The sequence below is a fragment of the Sciurus carolinensis genome, unplaced genomic scaffold (assembly GCF_902686445.1).
Source record: "Sciurus carolinensis unplaced genomic scaffold, mSciCar1.2, whole genome shotgun sequence".
NCBI lineage: Eukaryota > Metazoa > Chordata > Mammalia > Rodentia > Sciuridae > Sciurus > Sciurus carolinensis.
The window spans coordinates 200,690-211,981 of NW_025920137.1; the positions used below are offsets into that span (position 1 = coordinate 200,690).

At 38.8% G+C, this 11,292-nt stretch overlaps 1 pseudogene; it reads right to left on the reverse strand.

The window, feature by feature from the left end:
* Positions 1 to 338: 338 nt before the first annotated feature.
* On the reverse strand, positions 339 to 4,110 carry LOC124974192 (sister chromatid cohesion protein PDS5 homolog B-like; annotated as a pseudogene).
* Positions 4,111 to 11,292: the final 7,182 nt, after the last annotated feature.

Genomic DNA, 11,292 nt, shown 5'->3' on the forward strand with positions numbered 1-11,292 from the left:
CAAGACTCCACAGTCAATGTCATCACTGTCTATGGCTAAAGAGTGTGACCACAAATGCATGAGGTCATAAAAGTGAGGTCCAACTGTCCACTTTTCGGCAGTCCCATTTTGGGCATCAAAAGCTTGGTTCAGCCTCAAGCTTGACCAAAAAAAAAAATGATTTTTTCCAAAGTTTTCATAAAGAAAATTCTATCTGTTCATCGCCTTCCCTTTTAGAACTTCTCCACCATACATTTACTGCAGAAACTTCCACTTCCTCTGTTTCTTCCTGTGGAATATCATCACTGACAGGAGAGCTACCCTGAAACACATCTACTTCTTCACTTGAATCATTTTCTTCAGTAGGTGCTTGCTTGGAGCGTCCTACACGGCTCTGCTGTGCTCTCCTTGATGCTCCGTGCTTTGGGTTTCTGTTCTTGTACCAACTTAGTCAGGTCATCCATACCTAATTTCTCATCTGGATCTGTGACAGGGTTTTTGGGTTTTTTTTTTTTCCCCCAATTTCTAGGCTTCTCTAATTCAGACTTACAAGATCAGAGTCATCTCTCTTGTCACTTTTTTTTCCCAGCAAAGGTGAAGACATTGTGTAATCTTCATTTTCACTGTGATCCATTTCAGAACTATCAAGCCTCCCTTTTATTCTTCCAGGAGAGCTTGGATTTGAGCTGCTGCCTGCATTGTTTATAGTTTCCATTCATGAAGATTTGGTCTGAGATTGTTTGCCTGCTGATGAAAGTGGCTTATTAGCAGCTCCTAGAACATTGGTTGTTTTAGGTTTTCCAGGAGTGAAAATGATTTCATTTCTGGAGGCAGGTAATTTTTGGTGTTACTGAAATTCTTAACAGGTTGGATGAAAAAACGAACTGGTGTTACTCGGTCTTTAGGAGATTCCAAACTGTATGTGGTGCTCTTTGACATGATGATATTCGTGGCAACATCACACACACTGTATAGCTCTTCACTCATTTTTGCATCATCTGGTCCTTGGGCATCTTTTGTTTGTTTAATATTTTCAAACATTTTTCTGATAAATCCATGACTGTTATTTTCATTTTTAGCCATTAATATTTCCAGAACAAACCAAACACATTCTTTAACATCTGTAAGTTGTTCAATATGCTGTACTTTGACATAACCTGAGTCATGTGCCAAAAGGTGGATTGTATATGGAACAACATACTCTAGTAGAAGAGACAATAATTTTTCACTAACAGCTGCATGTTGCTTCACATACTCTCGTCTTACATTTCTAATTTTTACTAGACACTGTCTGGTGTGAGTTCTTCTCTCTTTTACAGGATCTTTAGCACAAAGTGCACATATTGCCATATACTCAATTGGAAACCGTAATCGGGAAAGGCCTTTGTGATGTTTCTGAGCAAACACTTGTCTTACTTATAGCATTCATCATTGACAGTTAATGCACATAACTGATACTGTTATAATGTGATGGTTTCATGGTAGCAGGGTTCTTGTGCCACTTTCACAATAGCACTTCCAGCAGCAAGCCTCAGACGTGACATATCTGGTTTGCTAATTTTCCCCTGATCTGTCAAGTCTCCATCACTGTACAATATTGTTGTTAGCAATCTTAAGGTAGAAGTTCCTGATTTACTGTGATTATTTTTCATTCCAAGTAGCCATCGAACCATCATTTTAATAGCCTGAATTTTGACCATTGTCTCAGGAGAAACTTCTTCATCTGAAACCCAAAGTTTAGTTGTCTTTTTTTCCTGGAACCAATCATTCATGAGAAGACCTTTCACAATGAAAGTAGCTACCAAAGACTTCAAAGGAGCAGCAAACTAATCAGGTGCAAGAAGAGCAAAATGACCAATAGTAACCAATGGTGTTATAAGATGTTCCAGATTGCTTGGGTCTAGACTCTTATGCAGAGGCTCAAATATCTATGCAAACTGGGTCTCTTTACTAGAAAATATCGCATGGATACAGTGAATGGCATATTTGGCTTGAAGAAGGGGTCCTTGTTTAGATTTGTGATGTAAAACAGGAAGCAAGGCTGATCTAATGTGTGGGAAATCCTCTTCAATTTTGCTTCCTATATTTTTGAAAATTTTCAGTGCAGCTTCTGCTACTTTTTCATCATCCATTTTCAGACAAGCCAGAAGTGATTCAAATGTTTCAGCAGAATGAAATGAGATAGGATGTGTAAACGAGGGGACCTTAAGCAGTTTCAAACATGCCCTGATAGCTTGATCAGTAGGAACACCCTCATCTTCATCACCTGCTGTTCCATTTATTGATTTATTCGCTTGCTTAATAAGAGCACCGATAGATTCAGTCTCTATGTGCACAGGTGCTATCCTCTCCAAGAGAAATTTGATCATTTTCAGGAGAGGTTTTGTAGGTTGTTTAGGGTTGTCCAACTTCTCAGTTGTTTCACGCACACAACCTTCAGCCTCTTTGCAGGAGCATGTTGGACTAACAAGTACTTCTAACTGTTTCCTTATTTTCTCATCATCTTCTAACACTTGTGTGAATTTCTTCATGAAATCCTCAGCCTTACCAGGATCTGGCAAATTTCTTGTAATAACCATCACTTTTGAAAACATGACCTTGACCCTGGCATCTGTTTTAGGTTGCTTAATTAAGTCAAGCAAATCCTTTACTTAATGTTGGAGCAGATTTTGACAGTTCCACATTTCATTCAATGCTTTTACAGTATTTAAATCCAGTGTGGGTACACAAGTAATACAAGCACTTAATCCATTCTGTAGTTTCCAGATTGTGGGGAGCCATGTATTGAGCAAAGATCCATTCAACAAGTAATCAATCATCAATACTATTTTGGTAATATATATGTAGCAATTTGTCCTTGATCCACTATACCTGTTTTGCAGCATGTTTTCCAGCTGCTGATTGTAAAGCATACTTCTTATAAATTTGGGCCAGTCCCATCATGGCTTCTTTGCACACTCTCCACCGTATATTTAATGTTCATTATCTCACAAAATTAAGTGATTGTTGACCAGAAGAATATCCTTTTTAGCAGCTGTAACTATAGACACGATAACATCATGTCTAATAGCTTCCTCAGGGTCATGTGACCTCGCTTTAAGATATTCTGTTAAATCCTTTGCTAAATCAGGATGGTTCATGAGACAATGACTAGCAAATTTCACACATTCCAGGCAGATCATTAAACCTGCCCAAGTAGCACTGCCAAAGTGGTTTGTTTTGAGAAGCCAACTCGGAATCCTTTGCCCTGAACATTTTTACTAGTAGTTTAACAACTTGGAGTTGTACCTCATTATCATTGCTTTTTAATTTAAACTCAAACTGGGGTAAAACAGAGAGCAGCAAATGACTATCAATATTGTAGAGCTCCAAAATTAAGTCAAACACATGTTCTGACAAATCACTGATAGATGTTTTCCCAAGCATCAGAACCTGATTAAAAACTGGTAATATATGGTTCAATAGCTTGAGCTGTCCTCTTCAGTAAAGCCTTTGCCAAATCATAGGCTTGCTTGCTTATATTCTTATGGGCATGCACCAGATTTACCAAAACTGTGTCCCAAAGCTCCTGAGACACTGTATCACCTTCACAAATAATAGAGCTCATGTGCATATGAACTTTCTGATTGTGTCCATTGTTTATAACTGAAAATAATGTTCTGTATACTTGGGTAAAAATTTCATTGCTGTCTTCTAATTCAAAGCATATGTTATATGATTTGACCCAAGCAATGTTCTCAAGTAAATAAAATACCCATTGAATTGTGGGCTCTTCGCATCCACTAATCCCTTCAACAGCCTTCTTATAAACATAAATATATCCTTTCATTTATCAGGAGATGTATAAGGAGCTTCAGGAGCATAAATCCTGAAAATATCAGCAAGGCAGCAGGCCACTAGTAAACGAACATCTTTATCAGGATGCTTAAGGAAAAAATCTGAAGCAAGATGTAAAGCTAGGTATAGATAAAGCTCCTTTTCTTCTTCAGCGTCCTGGTCCATATGCATGAAAGTTTTCACATTCTTTAACCCTCTCACTATCTCCTCTTTAGATATTTTATCTGAGATTTCCTAGACACCAGGATAATAGGTAATTTTTCCATCATTGGTCCTAGTCTTTGAATGAGCCATAGTGGAAATATTTTTACCCCTCCGGGTGATCGAATAGCTACTCCTCTCACTCCGCTGCTCACCGGGATCTGCCACCAATGGCCTCCTCCCCACTCCCCTTCCGCAGCCAGACCAGTCGTTCCTTCTCCTTTCCACTCCAAAATGACCTTCTTTAATCATTTTAAAGTAAACAATTGATTTGTTGTTAATTAGCTAATGAAACTACACTATTTGGGGGTCAACTCTAAAGTAAATAACACTATTGAATATTCCTTGATTTTCAAATAATTCATTTTATTTCCTCAAAATAAAAAAGAGTCAGTTCATCTATTTCCTGTCTCTGGTAAGGGTGATACTGTCTTCCTTAAAATGTCATTATTAACATCTAAGAAGCATCAAAAGTAAATAGTATTTACAAAGAGAGTAATTGCAAAGAATACTAGTTATGGTGGAATGGTCTATAAATTCTGAGAATAATGAACGATTTTAGTGAATCATAAGTTCCTTGCCAATTGTATTCCTTTACTAAAAACCACAGGTTTAAGGAACAATCCACCAAAAATATAAATTTAAAAATATGGTCTTTGATGGTCAAAAATAAACATTAATTTGTGAATCAGTTGTGAATGTGCATTATAGTGATGTCAGTGATTTGTTTCTGGGTTTTGCTTTCAAGAGTAAATCACAACCACTCCTACCATGTGCATGCACCTTAAAAAGACATAAACATGTGGCAACCACTCTTAGTGTGTTTCAAAATAAAATTAGTCCACACAACTGAAAAATTTCTTGATGAGTTTAACTGACAAATATTTTTGCTGAATTAGTGTAAAATACAGAGCTCAAAGCTTCATTTAGATGTAATGGACAAACATGAGAGTGTTTAAGTGACCTCTGTACATACTTTTTTTCAGCAAAGATAATACAAGTTCTACGTAGGACCTTACAGTTTCTAACTACCCTTACCAAAAGACAACCATTAGATAAAACACAGAAGAACACTCTATGAGAAAGTTTTAAAGATCATGAAAGTAATTCATAAGAAGAAAAGGAGCTGTCTCAATTTAATCTCCCTGTAGCTTTTTCAAAAATAATTTTATTTACTTTGTATTGTGAAAAATACAACATGTAGTAGTGAATATTGACTAACCTATAGTTAACATAAAATCTCTTGCCCAAACTCACAACAGATGGTTTGATGCAAATTAAAGCCATCACTCTGCCATTTAGAGTTGGTAGGAAAGGTGTATATTGGAAGGTACATTAGTTTTGAAGTATTTATTTCAATGCCATCATAAATTAAGAAAAATCAACTGATTTAGTAGCATATATACAACCTACTAAATAATATAAAATTAAACTATATGTGACTGGGGACTATAGCTCAGGAGTAGAAAGTTTGCTTAGCATGCATGAGTTCCTGGGTTGAATCCCAGCACCATCAAAATAATAATAATAAAAATAATAATGATAATAATATAGAAAAAGACCTCCAGTATACTAGTCTATTTACATATAATAGCCTTTTTGAATGAAGGTGGGTGCTGTGTTGAGTAAATAGAAGGATATTATCTAAACAACTCCAAAGTGTTAGGAATCCAAAGTAAGGCATATGTTTGTGATTATTTTAGTACCTAATGAAGGGACAATATGCAAATACCTCATTATTGGTTGTCAGCTGCTTATCTGAAAACCTGGTGCCTTAGTCAGCTTTTTGACTGCTGTGATTAAAAGACCTGACCAGCACAACGGTAGAGGAGAGTTTATTTGAGGGCTCATGGTTTCAGAGGTCTCAGTCCATAGAAGGCCAGCTCCATTCCTTGGGGTTCCAGATGAGGCTGAACATCAAGGCAGGAGAGTGTGGCAGGAAGTGGACAGAGAGAATCACTCTCCAGATAGAAACTATATACCCATAGTCACGCTCCAATTCCCACCTCCTCCAGCCACATCCTACCACTTCAATTAATCCCATCAAGGACTAATTCACTAATTGGGTTAAGACTCTTAAAACCCAATTATTTCTCCTCTGAACCTTCCTGCATTGTCTCATATATAAGCTTTCAGGGGACACCTCTCATCCAAACCATAACATCTGAAAAGCACTGATTTTTAAGTTTCTAAAATATATGAGCTTGGTTTTTCAAGATGGCGGACTAGAGGGCGGCTGCATTTCACGTTGCTCCAGGACGCAAGATTCAAAAGAGGAGATAGTGAGAGACTTGGGAGCAACTCAAAGCCGCAGGGTGAGTCTATCCCGTTGGGGAGGCGTCCCAGATGGGGCGGTAGCCCCTGAACGCAGGGAACTTTGTGAAGTAGAGTTGCTCGGCGAGACGCCCCTCCCCCCGCTGGAGCGGTAAACATGGACAACTGGGATCATCATAGAGGAGGCGGCTCAGCACAGTGCTTGGACTCGGAGCAACCACTGGGGATCCGGGTGGCTGCCTGAGGAGGAACTGCGTGGCGAACTGTTTAGACACAGAACGACCGCTTCTGAACACCAGGGGGTTGACCGGAGGAAGAGGAGAACAGTGGCAGGTCGCTTGACCTAGGAGTGACTACATCAGAGCCACAGGCAGTTGCCAGAGGAGGAGGAGAGTGGTGAGTTGATTGGACTAAAATCGACTGCTCCTGATTACTGGTGGCCTACCTGGAGGAGGAGCGCGGTGGGTCACTTGGTTTCGGAGCCACCGCTCCTGAACACCCGGGGGGCTACCACGAGGAGGAGGAGGAGGAACAGGGCGGGTCACTTGGACTTGGAGTGACTGCCTAGGGCTACGGGTGGTTGGCGGGAGGAGGAGACGCGAAGTGAATTGCTTGGACTCCTAATGACTGCGTCGGAAACCGGGCAGCTGTCCGGAGGAGGAGGTGTGTGGTGGGTCTCTGAGTCTCAGAGCTATTGTATGGGGCTCCAGGTGGCGGCTCAGAGGAGGGGCCGCACAGCCAGGCGATTAGGTGCAGAGCAGGGTCCCAGGAGCTAGGTGGCTTCTTGCTGGAAGAGCCGCACAGAGACACGCCTAGGGGCGAAGCGAAGTTTCCAGGACTGCGGGCAGATTCTCTGAGGAGAGGCAGCCTAAGGAGACTCGCCTGCAGAGGGTGAGGCTCTCAGGCCCAGGAGGTAGGTCCGGGCCCCTGGGAATGATGCAGAAGAAGACAGCCCAGCCCAGGCGGTGGTTGTAGATTGAGGGGAACCTCTAGGAGGGCAACTGACCAGCAAGACATCCCCAGTGAGACGTCCCCACTGAGTGAGTCTTCCCTGCCGGGTGAGGTGTTCCCACAGGGACGGAAAAACCAGAGACACAGGCACAAACAGGCTTTGCCTCAGCCCGCAGCCTAGTTCCCCTGTGGATGATCATTGGTCAACAAGTGGAGGCACCTCTGCCCACTAGCAGGGAATATACGCCACCTGAGGGTCACCACCCCTAGAGAGGCAGTTTCTTCGTGGAGATCCGCATTATCAACTTCCTCCTAGACTTCAGGCTACTGAAGGATAAGAGGGGATATACTAGCAATCTTCAGGGACATTATAAGTCGATAGAGGAAATCTGCAATATTTTAATGACCCACTGATTCCTGAACAATATGAGAAAACAAGGGAAGAAAATGCCCCAAACAAATCTAGATGTTACATCAATAAAATCCAACAACAGCATGGCAGAAGAAATGACAGAAAGGGAGTTCAGAATGTACATAATTAAAATGATTAGGGAAGCAAACGATGAGATGAAAGAGCAAATGCAGGCATTGAACGATCGCACCAATCGACAGTTAACAGAGCAAATTCAGGAAGCAAAAGATCATTTCAATAAAGAGTTAGAGATATTGAAAAAAAAACCAAACAGAAATTCTTGAAATGAAGGAAACAATAAACCAAATTAAGAACTCCATAGAAAGCATAACCAATAGGACAGAACAGCTGGAAGACAGAACTTCAGATATTGAAGACAAAATATTTAACCTCGAAAACAAAGTTGAACAGAGAAGATGGTAAGAAATCATGAACAGAATCTGCAAGAACTATGGAATATCATGAAAAGGCCAAATTTGAGAATTATTAGGATTGAGGAGGGCTTAGATAAACAAACCAAAGGAATGAACAATCTATTCAATGAAATAATATCAGAAAATTTCCCAAGTCTGAAGAATGAAATGGAAAATCAAGTCCAAGAGGCTTATAGGACTCCAAATACACAAAATTACAACAGACCCACACCAAGGCACATTATAATGAAAATACCTAACATACAAAATAAAGACAGAATTTTAAAGGCTGTGAGAGAAAAGAACCAAACTACATTCAGGGCGAAACCAATATGGATATCAGCAGATTTTTCAATCCAGACCCTAAAAGCTAGAAGGGCCTGGAACAACATTTTTCAAGCTCTGAAAGAAAATGGATGCCAACCAAGAATCTTATACCCAGTAAAACTTCCCTCAAATTTGATGATGAAATAAAATCATTCCATGATAAACAAAAGCTAAAAGAATTTACAAAAAGAAAGCCAGCATTACAGAACATTCTCAGCAAAATATTTCATGAGGAAGAGATAAAAAACAAAGAAGCAAATCAACAAAGGGAGGAATTATGCTAAAGGAACTGTCAAATAAAGGAGGAACCAAGATGTGTCAAAAATAAATAAATAAATAAATAAAATTTTAAATATGAACCAAATGACCGGGAATACAAATCATATCTCAGTAATAACCCTGAATGTTAATGGCCTGAATTCATCAATCAAAAGACACAGACTGGCAGATTGGATTAAAATGAAAGATCCAGCAATATGTTGCCTGCAAGAGACTCACCTCATAGAAAGAGATACCCATAGACTAAAGGTGAAAGGATGGGGAAAAACATACCATGCACATGGGCTCAGCAAAAAAGCTGGAGTATCCATCCTCATTTCAGATAATGTGGACTTCAAGCCAATGTTAGTCAGAAGGGATAAAGAAGGACATTTCATACTGCTTAAGGGAAGCATAAATCAGCAAGATATAACAATCATAAACATCTATGCCCCAAACAGTGGCTCATCCATGTGTGTCAAATAAATCCTTCTCAATTTTAGAAACCAAATAGACCATAACACAATAATACTAGGTGATTTTAACACACCTCACTCACCACTGGACAGATCTTCCAAACAAAAATTGAACAAAGAAACCATAGATCTCAATAACGCAATCAATAATTTAGACTTAACAGACATTTATAGAATATACCATCCAACCAAGAGTGAATACACTTGGTGTATATATATACAATGGAATATTACTCAGCCATAAAGAATGATAAAATTATGGCATTTGCAGGCAAATGGATGAAACTGGAGAATATCATGCTAAGTGAGATAAGCCAATCTCAAAAAACCAAAGGAAGAATGATATCGCTAATAAGTGGATGATGACACATAATGGGGGGTAGGAGGGTTTAGTGTTAGGGTTAGAGTTAGGTTTAGGGAGGGGGGCAAGAATAGAGGAAGGAAGGACTGTATAGAGGGAAAAGAGGGGTGGGACAGGTAGGGGGGAAGGGAAAAAAATAACAGAATGAATCAAACAACATTACCCTATGTAAATTTATGATTACACAAATGGTATGCCTTTACGCCATGTACAAACAGAGAAACAACATGTATCCCATTTGTTTACAATAATAAATAAATAAAATTAAATTAAAAAAATAAATATATGAGCTTGTGGTTCATGTTATTTAACTTTCCAAAACCACCGCATTTGGGCTCAGGTACAAAGTTTGGATCGTCCTAAAGCACAGCTGATGGTGTTAAAAGGGAATGACTGACAGGCACTGGAGCATCGCAGGCTGGCACCATGCCTACACAGATTCCGTTTCAGAAGCTTCTCTCTAAAATAGACATAACGTTCTGCATTTAAAACAGAACAATAGCGGGGAATACAGGAATTAGTAACAAAATGAGTCACAAATGTAAAAACAGTTATTTTTTTCAGGAGCAATTTTATAAACCTTCTTCAGGGATTAAGCAACATGTTCAACTGGTCACAACACTCTTGAAAAAATTTGCAAAATTAAATCAACTATGATTAATAAAGACCATTTTCTATTCCTGTTCTGATTTTCCCTCTGTTACATCACTCCTTATTTTTGTTGATCATTAAGTGCCAGTTGTCATTTTAGGAATCCAACAGAAAGAAGTAGACTTATAGGATTCATCTTTATGCTTTGACATCACTTCCACTGCTATGTTTTTGTGGTCTGTCCTGTGGTTCAGGAAAGGCTTTCAGGAAGACATCCATTTCCCTCTGGGCTGACTTTTCCCTTTTCAAGACACTGACACAAAACCACAAGTTGCATTTTGCTGTGAATGACTATTACAGCTCTGCCAGGAGAAGCACGTGAGGAGTGCAGAAGTCACAGAAGGCAGGAGATGTGTGGGGACAGCGCTTCCAAGCACTAGAAATGTGCATTTAATTTATGAGAGGATTTAGTTTCCACTGGTATTTGAAAGAGAAATTCAATTATCACTAGAAACACAATTATGTGTGTGTACCTGTGAGAACATACATATGTTAATATGTACATACATAGTTATAAATAAATCATACATATCATTAATTTTTTGGAAGGAAAGTAATAAGAATCCATGTGATTATGGGGCAAATCCTCAAAGCTTTACCACCAGTGTAGGAGCTAGTGTTCATTTATACAGTAGCACGTTTTACACATCCCAATCTGCAGAATCATGTCGTAGGGTGTGACGCATTTTGTCTTGATGACATTTAACACTTTCAGACAAAATCACTATCAAGTCAGCAAATCAGAGTAAAGAACCAAGAATACACAGAGGCACCTGCACATGCTAACCAATAAACAAATGTAGGATAACAATAATTTGATTACAAAATAGTGTAGCTCAACATGCATATCAGCAATTTTAAAATGTATTTGAATTGCTCTAATGTATTCCTAATCTCAAAATATTTATTTTTTTCAGAATTGCTAATCAAACCAATAATTTTAAACATGTATTTTAGAACTGAGTCAGTTAACTAATTAATGGAGATTTTTTTTTCTTTTTACATTGGGTAGTATCTGTAATATTTTCAGCATTTTTCTTTTTAAATTTTTTTCTTTCCTCATTTTGGATTTACAATTTTTGTTCATTTCTATACGAAACACAAATTATTAAAATATATAAAACTAAACCCTTCGGGTCTCACTATATCTGT